Source organism: Saccostrea echinata, unplaced genomic scaffold (assembly GCF_033153115.1).
Source record: "Saccostrea echinata isolate AGI-Se365-2 ecotype Australia unplaced genomic scaffold, CSIRO_AGI_Sech_v1 ptg000045l, whole genome shotgun sequence".
Taxonomy (NCBI): Eukaryota; Metazoa; Mollusca; class Bivalvia; order Ostreida; family Ostreidae; genus Saccostrea; species Saccostrea echinata.
In genome coordinates this window covers 3573953-3584804 of record NW_026889794.1, presented here as the reverse complement: position 1 = coordinate 3584804, position 10852 = coordinate 3573953, and the positions used below count along the sequence as shown (strand labels likewise).

General features: G+C 32.3%; 1 non-coding gene across 1 annotated transcript; it reads right to left on the bottom strand.

Moving 5' to 3' along the window:
* Positions 1–8498: 8498 nt before the first annotated feature.
* Positions 8499–8579, bottom strand: Trnal-uag (transfer RNA leucine (anticodon UAG)). Its single transcript has one exon. It is a non-coding gene; the product is annotated as a tRNA-Leu (tRNA).
* Positions 8580–10852: the final 2273 nt, after the last annotated feature.

Here is a 10852-nt window from a genome sequence, read left to right as displayed (position 1 = left end):
CAAGAACGTTTAATCTACTATTCATCTGCTATATATCCATTAAATCAAGGTGATTTTATTTTTTGTTGAATTTTGTTGCTACCGCAAGAACGTAATTTGCGACGAGATGCAATTCGCTAAGCATTAAGGGACCACAGGAATTCATTTGGATCAATGTGCAAAGTCCGAATTTTCTCTTCGCCCAGGCGTTGCTTTCAGAGCTCGCAGTGACGAGCGGTGCTTCGCGCCGCTCACTGCGCTCGCTATTATTTTCTCCCAGACTGAAATGTCGAACTTTTATTGGTTGAAATGTGGAAGATTAATTAGGGGGAATACCTACTATGCTAAAGGTTTGACGCTACAACTACATGTAGTTATAGAGTGCATGGGTTTTCCCCGGGGGAAGCGTAGCTCTAGAGTGAGTCTTCCCCGTGCATGGCTTCTCCTGCTCTGGAGTTAAACTCTCCCCCCCCCCCCGTGGGGGGGGGGGAGTCGCACTATAGGGCAAGACCTCTAGAGCATGACTTCCGGGGGTCTCACTATGGTGAACGTCTGACTCTACAACACCGGCTATATTTCTGTGACTGGCAATGTGACGGACGTCTAACCTTCGATATTATATTACGAATTAAATCAATCCTCTATTGAGGTTCTAGTGAAAAATAAATCACTTACTAGTTTCAAATTGATTGTCTACGGAACTATACTAGTGTGATCAACCTTATAGTTGGCTCGGGTTTACCTAGTCGTCTATGAGGTTGGTCAACTCGATATATTTCTGTAGACAGTAACAATCCTAATAAGTAGTTATATTATAAAATGCGGGCACTGCTTCAAATATCTGAATATTGATATTAAGTCCATGATAAGGACATTGATATATACATGTTATAATAATTCAAGTTCTGACAGAAGATATTACGGAAGCCGGTTGGTGCCAGGTAGAAAAAATATTTTATCTGGCGGCCGCCAGATAACTTTCTGGCGGCCGCCAAATAATTATCTGGCGGCCGCCACATAAATAACTGGCGGCCGCCAGAAAGTTATCTGGCGGCCGCCAAAAAATTTTCTGGCGGCCGCCAGATAAAAAGATCTGGCGGCCGCCAGATAAGTTATCTGGCGGCCGCCAGAAAGTTATTTGGCGGCCGCCAGAAATTATCTGGCGGCCGCCAAATAATTATCTGGCGGCCGCCAGAAAACTTTCTGGCGGCCGCCAGATAAATATTTGGCGGCCGCCAGATAACTTTCTGGCGGCCGCCACATAATTTCTGGCGGCCGCCAGATAATTTCTGGCGGCCGCCAAGTAACTTTCTGGCGGCCGCCAGATAACTTATCTGGCGGCCGCCAGATCTTTTTATCTGGCGGCCGCCAGATAAGTTTCTGGCGGCCGCCAGATAGGTTTCTGGCGGCCGCCAGTTGTTTATCTGGCGGCCGCCAGATAATTATTTGGCGGCCGCCAGAAAGTTATCTGGCGGCCGCTAGATAAAATATTTTTCTACCTGGCACCTACCGGCTTCCGTAAGATATACACGTGTAGGATATAATACTGCGTATATATCGAATATTAACCTATTGGTGAAAATGTCTTTTTAGTCATTTAAACATGTTTATATTATATATTATTAGATACGGAAAACAGTAACACTGTGAAAATTGCGTTGTTGTGAATCGTTAGAAAAAGCTGCTTATCATGTGTATTAAGATTAATCTTATCCAAACATTTCTGTTAGGTGAACCACTCCGTATTTACTTTATTGAAAAAGTTTATTACCATATAAATTGAAACATTATGATTGGTAATCGTTAGAAAATGTACAGTTCTTGATCACATGTATTAAGACAATCATATTTTAGAATTCCTTTCTTCGGTGAATGACTCCGTGTTACCTTAATTGAAAAATAGCAATTTTTTCCAGATGTATATTTGTTAAACTATATTCTTGTGGATACTGGCACATTAATTCACAAATTCAGACAGGCAATAAAAAACAAAATTTATGGCTGGAATATTAGTTTTGGTGTAAGTTTATGTTCGTCAGCAAATCATTAACTTGCTAAAACCAGCATCTTTATCATGAGTTCTGTGTAAACAAGCGTCCCGCAACATGTTCTTCTTAATATTACTGCAAAGATCACTTAGAGACTTAATTACATCGCTTAGAAGTACATGCTTTTTATTTTTCCAATCACATGTATTTGTAATTGTTCGCATGTTAAAGCAGCGAATCTTAATTTTGTTGAAATAGTTATTCGTCTTGGAGGTAGGCTAAAATTAGCCTATAAGTTTGGAACATAACTCAGAAAATTCTTGCAGGGAAATATGGAGTCTATATTCCTATCGTTTTCGTTATCGTTATCGAAAAGATACAAGAATTATGGCGCTTGCTAATATCTTCAATCTCTCAAAATTGTGTGTAAAAGATTGTTTAACTGAAGATTATAAAAGACAATACTATATTATATGATATTTATTATATGATATATTATATTATATTATATTATATTATATTATATTATATTATATTATATTATATTATATTATATTATATTATATTATATTATATTATATTATATTATATTATATTATATTATATTATATTATTATGCACATACATGTAGATGTATAAATGTAAGAAGTTCATAATTTTACAAATTATAACGCTTTTTTCAATTGCTTGCTCTGTTCATTGTAAAATACAGAATAATTTTAATGCATTCAAAAGTGAAAAAGTAATTTGCATGTTTAATTATCCTTGATCTAATAAATAGAAGAAACAAAATCTTGTATATTTAAGGGTTGGAGGGAGGAGGGGGTTAATGACAAGGAATTTCACCTCTATCCATAATTATACTACTTCCTTCCTTCCTTTGATTGATGTATTTAGAACAGTCTTTAATAATAAATAATATTGATCTGTAAAAAAAAACAAAACAAAACAAAACCAAACCAAACCAGGACCAGTATACTGATGCCATATTATGTTATCTACAACTTGTGCTTTCCCGTAGTACACACGTGGATACGTCATGTATATGTGTACCTAATTTAGAAACTTATCCACCTACGTATCATGAACAAATCGTAATTTTAAATACTAGATCTGTCAAACGACAAATTTTCAGTGCAAGAATACATGTTTATACATGTATATTCATTAAGAGTTTAAGAACATTCATTCCATTCAGAATCTAGGGTTATCCGTTAGAATTTCCTGATGTTTTATGAAAGCTAAAATAAATTATTCACAGTTATAAACATCCAAACTTAAAAAAAATATTCATAGTGGTACAACAATTTCTGAAAGAGAGCGAAAGCGATATTCTTGAAAATTTATCAAAACATTTTCACATGAAGAACTACATTTTATTTTATTGTAGAACAGATACAAAATCCATAACTAAAGTTGATTTAAAAACTGTCACCTTGGAAACTCAAATACTTATTAATTACATTTGTTAATACAAATATACTAATATTATGCTAGTACCTGGGCACCTGGGCCTGATTAGCATACAATGATAGAAACATCAGTTACTATACTAAGTTAGACTTTAAAAATCGAAAAGGTTGAAATGAAAGATCCTTTGTAAATTTACTTTTTCGTATATAACAGATATGACTTTGATAAGGCTTTGATCTGTCAAATTTTGATAAAGGCATATGTTTTACTCTATTCTGATCTATTTCAGCTATATTAGTCACAAACAGATGTGGGATAAATCTCTTTATTACATTTTCAACAGTGAAATACTGTGATTTATTTATTGAATAAAAGTGATATTCTCTCACAGTGTGAAAGGATACCAAAATGATATTCTCTCACAGTGTGAAAGGATACCAAAGTAAGTAAAAATAATTTCTGGCCTGTCATAAAATAGAGATAGTACCTAAGCATCTTGATAGAGCTAAAATTGCAAATTTCTTCATAAATATGTTACTAAAATCCATGCTATGTAATGTTTTCAATCACACAATTGCTAAACTATGACGTCTCAACCGCTCAACTATGACGTCAAGCCTATGACACTGTGTTAAGAAAAGACAGAGGAAAGGGAAAATCAAAGAAAATGTAATAAACAGAAAATTCAATGTTTTGTAGATGAATATGAAATTTATTTCACCTGTGAGACAGGATTTTTTGATATTTTCACTCGTGCTTCGCACTCGTGAAATTATAAAAAAAAATCCTGTCCCACTCGTGATATAAATTCCATATTCATCTACAAAACATTGAATATCCCCTCTCTCTCTCTCTCTCTCTCTCTCTCTCTCTCCATTCATCCATCCATACATCTATCCATCTAATCTTATCTAATCTAATAGCAATCAAGAAACTGCCATATACTGATCAAATTCCTCTTTTTCAAAGTTGGTCTGTAAGTGATATAATATATTTCGAATGTCTTGAAATTTAATCATGCATTTGCCGGTTTATACATGTGCCATAAGATAAATACATGTACAAGTATTGGAAATAATATCTGCTTTTCGTACGTAAGCTGGTTTAATCAGATGTCTTCGCAATTTTTTTTAAAGTGGGGGAAAACTTTGGTAAAGTGCGTGGGGGAAAACTTTGGTAAAGTGCGTGGGGGAAAACTTTGGTAAAGTGCATGTAAAACTGAGTCCTTTCTTCTTGTATCTACCTCGCAGGTTTTATTTTTATTTAAAATGATCTTGATATATTTTCCCCGCTGTAATTGACTCTCTCTTTCTCTCCATCTCTCTCTTCTGGGAAAGACATAAGTTTTGAAGTACCAATTTACAACAATTGTACTCTACTGTACAAGACTTTATTTTGAGCATCATTAAGAAATTCATGAAATGCATATATATTTTAGATTGCAAAATATATTTTTAAAACTATAAATGTCATATAAACATGTATGGAATGAAAATTTTCAACTCATTATCAAACACAATTATGTTTTTTGCATTTATTGTTAAGAACATCAATGTTGTAGTTGGTTTCTTTGAATCTCAATGCTTGACTTCTCAAGTCAAAATAAACATGGTTTTTGTATATATTCGAAAATGAAAACATCCATTTATTAACTGAACCATGCTGATTATCCCTCAGTCACAGGAAAACGAGAGATAAAAAAATTCCCCTTGACTAGCGAGAAAAAAAATTATCTATAACATATCCGTTTTCCTTAATATTTCAGCTTAAAATCTACATGCTCGGCAGCTATATATTAACAATGTTTAGGATCAACACAAAACGATGATTGTCAGAAACGCTTAATTGAGTCGCTTGCTTCCGCAGACAAAGGCAGCGGAGTGATTTTAAAAGTTTTATTGTTTGTTTATTTCGGTTACGTGTTAACTATTTATTACAGCTTTCAATTTAAGATGCACTGATGAAAGGAGATAAAATATAAAACAACACAGACATTATAGATTATTTGGGTAACAGCGTATGTTTTTCATCCCTGCTCCTGTGTCTGAAAGAGCAGATGCACGAAAAATTCGTTAGAGAAAGTAAAAAATTTCTAAATTTAACAACTTTTTAAATTTATGATACTGACTCCATCATAAAGATTATACAGCATTAATTTTGTAATTTTATTTATTTTAGAACAACTTTCCACTCTCAAAAAAGTTCAAGTTTAATTCTTTAACTAGAAAATAAGGTTGTTGATGAGTTCATGTCTAAAATAAAAATTACGATTTTCATCGCATTCACTTTATGCTTTTATTAATTATATAAATCAATTATATATTTTAATTATTTTATTTTCTACATACAGGATACACATTTGAAGTCAAAACAATGTTATTTAATCTACACCAGTTACAGGTAAGACATCTGATAAAAATTTTAAAAAGTACATGAAGATCGAATATATAATTCGTGAAAGTGACCGTGAATCCACTCACAATACAACCTTGTTATATTTTCAGTAATATTTTCTAACTATGAGTTGTCTTTCTCTTTCCCAAATGCCCTTGTCTCGATCTTTTGACATTGATATTCAAGATAAAGACTTGTTTGCATGGTTAAAAGAATTTCGATTTCCTGAGGGAGTTTCTTATAAAAAGATAAGATCGTTTCTCTTAACTGTTTACAATGTCCTACTCTGGTCCAGTTTATTTCTCTTCTTTAGATTCAGAAGATAAAATGACTCGAACTTTGACTAAAGGACAGATGATACAATTTGTTTGTTTGTTGTTTGTTTTTTTTTTTATAAATCATGAAAATAACAGCTAAATCTTTGTTTATATATTAAGTGAAATGTATAAGTTTACTTGTTTAGCCGCATGAAGTTTAATTTTATCATTCTCAGTTTCTCAGTGATGTGGTATAAAGGGATAAAAAAAAAGATTGAAAGATTTATAACGGTGATGGCAAAAAGAAATGTACATCGTCGAAAGTCTACAATCTCTTAATATTTTCGAGTTGTGGTATATGTAAATATAAGTCATTTACAACCAGAATAGGTTCAAAAACATATACCGATCCATGCTTTCATTTTTTTCTCGAGCTCAGGTCTATGGTCTTAGGACAAGGCCTGTCGTAATTCATGAGAAATACAAAGACGTTCATGTGTAATGAGTACTCGTGATTTACTCTCTGTTACTCTACCTTAAGCTTGAATATGTATACTAGGTTTAGTAGTCTGTTTTCATGTTGTCTTGTTTATTTGTCTTCGCCATTGACAGGTACATAGCTTGTTGTGTTAATTATTACACCGAATGCTACCTTCTTTGATTTATCCTACAATCACATGGGAATCACAAGGGATGCTTACTACTCCTAGGCACCTGATCCCACTTCTGATGATTTCAGAGATCCTTGTTTTGCCCTGTTCAAGCAAGATTCTTATTCTCTACTGGATTTATGAGATCGATCAATTACTTCGTTATCTTCACCTTTTAAACTATACTTTTATCTCAATAATTAGACTTTTTAGAGCTATAATCATGCAGGCCCGTAGGAAGCAATTTCACTTTGAGGGGTCGCAACCATACATTTTCAGTTGGGGGGGGGGGGCACTATAAACTACCAAAATTCCTTGACAAGCAAAAAAAGGGGGTCATCAGACGTTATTATTGAGGGGACTCAAGCATATAGTAGCTATGTTTTCTATAGTAATCTATATATCGGCAAAAATTATTGGGGGAGCACGCCCTCCCCCCCCCCCGGTTCCTACGACCATGTTTAATTAGTGTTCTTAAACACATATACTTATATTGTGCGCATACCTTACGGTATATAGGCGTTTACAATATTGCCTTTTACAATTTCATTTCAAACTTCTCCGATAAATTTATTCATATTCTTAATAATATGAATATTTTCTTGTAGAAAGTCTTCAAGGCTAGCTTTTTACTTCCTTCTTCCACACATAATCTCTCTGTCCTCTCTCTCTCTCATTCATTTATAACTTTATATTTGTCTTAAATTGTCTTTAGTTTACAAATCCTTATAAGTTACTTTAATAACAATATTCATCTACATGTATTTAATTTAGCATATTTTTGCATACCTTTAAAAGTGTTCTGGAATCATATCAGACTCTATACTAACATTAGATTATGCATTATCTTCATTCAAGAGTTTTTTGAAAATCTGATACTTTTTTGTAAAAATAATTATAATACTTACATTCTTAACTAGCTTTTTATCATTTTGGAATATGATGATATAATATATTATAATATTTTTTTCAGAGGAGTAATAATTCAATTAATAGGATGGCAGATTTATATAACCTATATTTATCAAAAACTCCATGCAAATAGTGAAATTATATAGAGCTCGAGTCTGTTGGAGATGCTTATCAAAACCTTTTTTGTATGTCTATGCATCTTCTAGAGATTTTTTTTTCCGAGTCATATGTAACTTTCTGTTAATTTCTAAACCGATACTTTTCTGTATTTTACTTTTTTCCTTTTTCTTTATTTATTCATTCTTTTCCATACCTTTTATACACATCTTTACTAACGATAGATTCTGCATTATCTCCATTCAATGTTTTCCTCTAGGGAGAATTAACTAAATAGGCTGAGCCACAGGCCCGTAGCACCTGTTTTAAAAAGGAAGGGGGGGGGGCTCCCAAAAAATCTAACAAGAAAAAAATATAATAATAATAAAAAATTCAATTGTCAAAACTCGAAGGCAACCGGCATCTAAATGAAAATTTACATATTTAAACTACAACAGAGGACTCTAATCATGAAGAAAAAGTGAGGCGGTTCTCTCTCTCTCTCTCTCTCTCTCTCTCTCTCTGCAGTTGTTTTGGCCAGAAGTCTGATGCCCAATCCCATTCAGTGTTTTGTGAATAAATGTTGTTTACATTTTAAAAATAAGACTTTTTCAAATTTGACGAAACAAACACCTGAAATTATCTGACATTCGTCTAAATTTTCATGAAAGAAATGTGTATTTGAAATAAAAAAAGATATACAGTATAATAAAAGCGTTGATATCTTAAAAAAAAAATGTACTAAGTATTTTTTATTACTTCTCCCTTTAATATGAAATAAAAAGAAAGAGAAAGAAAAAAAAAATTAGTGGCAGCGGTGGGATTCGAACCCACGCCTCATTGAGACTGGTGCCTAAAACCAGCGCCTTAGACCGCTCGGCCACGCTACCTTGAAACTATGCACTAAAGATACTGTACAGTACAGTACTAAATATTATATCCATGTTTAATGTGCTAGATTATTGGATTAATAAAACAGAAAATAAAATGATCATGCTCTAACCACTGTTAGCAATAATTAAACAATTAATGCTATATTGTAGGCTAGTTATTTCTTTAAATACCTGCTTAACATTTAACCTTCTGTGGCTAAACAAAAGAAAGACAACTCTATGAGAATTTCTTACTCAAGACACGGCATGAAATGACACAATTTTATTCCATTTAATATTTTATCTGCTTGGCTAGGTGAATTAAAAGCTTGGTTATTACGCTCACATTCTTTTTCAATTTTCTTTTCCAAATTTTTTTTCAATTTCGAGATAGTCATTCTACGATAAAGGACCAAGTCAGGGTATAAAACATGAAAAAAAAATATTGTTTAGAATAGCAAATGAACATCATAATTCTCTTGAACTTGGGAAAAAAAAAAAAAAAGAATTGTCCACAAATCTGGTATCATTAACTTTTTACAACAATTTTCAATATACCACTGATTTTAAGGTAATGTTACGGAAGTTTATGCTTGATAAAGTCTCATTATTTTTGAATGAAGCTGAATTTGACCAATTTTTTCGTTTCTGATATTCAGTATAGAACGCTAAGTATGATTCCTGAAGTCTCGCATGAATCCGAAATTAAATTAAAATTTCGGGAAAAATATCGTTACGGAAGTTAATCGTTACAGAGGTTAATTCCCAGCAATAAAAGTTAAAATTCTCGGCAATAGTTAAAATAAAAGTTTGTTTTTAGGATATTAAACAAAAGTATGAAGCATTTCGCTCCCAGAATAATTTTTTTTCTTCGTATCTTTAATGCTTTAAATCTTTCCTGAATTGCCGTTATGAAAGTTAAATTTTTAAGAGAGACAACTGTTTTTGTGAAAGTCATTTTGTTATGTCGAAAATGTAATCGTCTAAAACAGCTGATTCGCAACTAGAATCGATGATATTAAGTTCCGTGGTCACTTTCAGATAAGTTTCAGTTCTTTGTGAAATCTGCATTCTGTGCGTGGAATTTAAAACAAAATCGTTACGGAAGTTAATCGATTTTTAGCGACCATGCTTATGACTTTGCATGAGAGAAGATCTATGTATTTCTTTGCGAGAAGTGGTTTGATTTCTTTTTATATGGGATAAATTTTTTTTTAAAAAATTCATTGCAATCTATTCGGAACGCTTTTACGTCTGAAAATTCCATTTTAAAATTTGTAAATAAATGAAGCGACATTAAGATTTGCAGTGGAATACGTTTTTCAACATTACATTATGTTCATATCAAAACTTTAACTGCATATATATCGGTTAATAATTACAATACATGTGTGTATGTTCAGTCTTAGAGTTGAAATCGATTTTTAATTTTATAGTTAAGATATTACAACGGTAAATTTGTAAGCGACATAAAAATTCTTAATTTGCCATGTTTTTGTAGAATGACTGTCTACCATAAATTGGATATTAAATCCACAGAATGCTTTCCATTTAATTATGGGAAAAAAATTACAACACCACTTTTGAAAAGCATCGAATTTGGCAGATAATGCTGAACTATTTATATGTTATGGAAACATGTGCAAATTACTATAATAGATTAAAAGATTTGGAATCAGGTACCACATACAACAATGCACTTTTAATATCAACTTTCAAAGAGGACAAAGAGATTGCCTCCAAAAAGAGCTGTACTTCACGGCAAAATAAACTTTTCAATCTTTAACAAAAACTATATAAACTTGACTTAGAACTATGAATATTTCTCATAAAGAGTTCAGGCAAAGGTAAAAATAAAACTTTTGCCGACTTGATGAAGGAATAATTAATAAACAAGCTTGAAAATCATATTTCTAAACTAAAATCTTACATTGTGATGAATATATCAGAATATTACTTAAAGTTTCCCTTGAACAAATATTCATGACCACAGCTAACAAAATTAAGAATTAGTACACTATTTATTGAAACAGGCAGATATTTTAAACCAATAATCCCTAAGGAAAAACGTACATGCCATGCATGCTTGTAAATCATTTGTTGAAAAGAGAAACATTTTGTACTTTACTGTCCTTTTTAAGATAAACATCGATTTTAATATTCTGATAATTTTTTTAATGATGAATTATACTCTGATATTGATCCCATAATCCATGTGATTATTACTAAAATAATACTAAAGCTGGGGCTAACATATTTCACAGGTATACTCCTCATGATAAGACCTTACT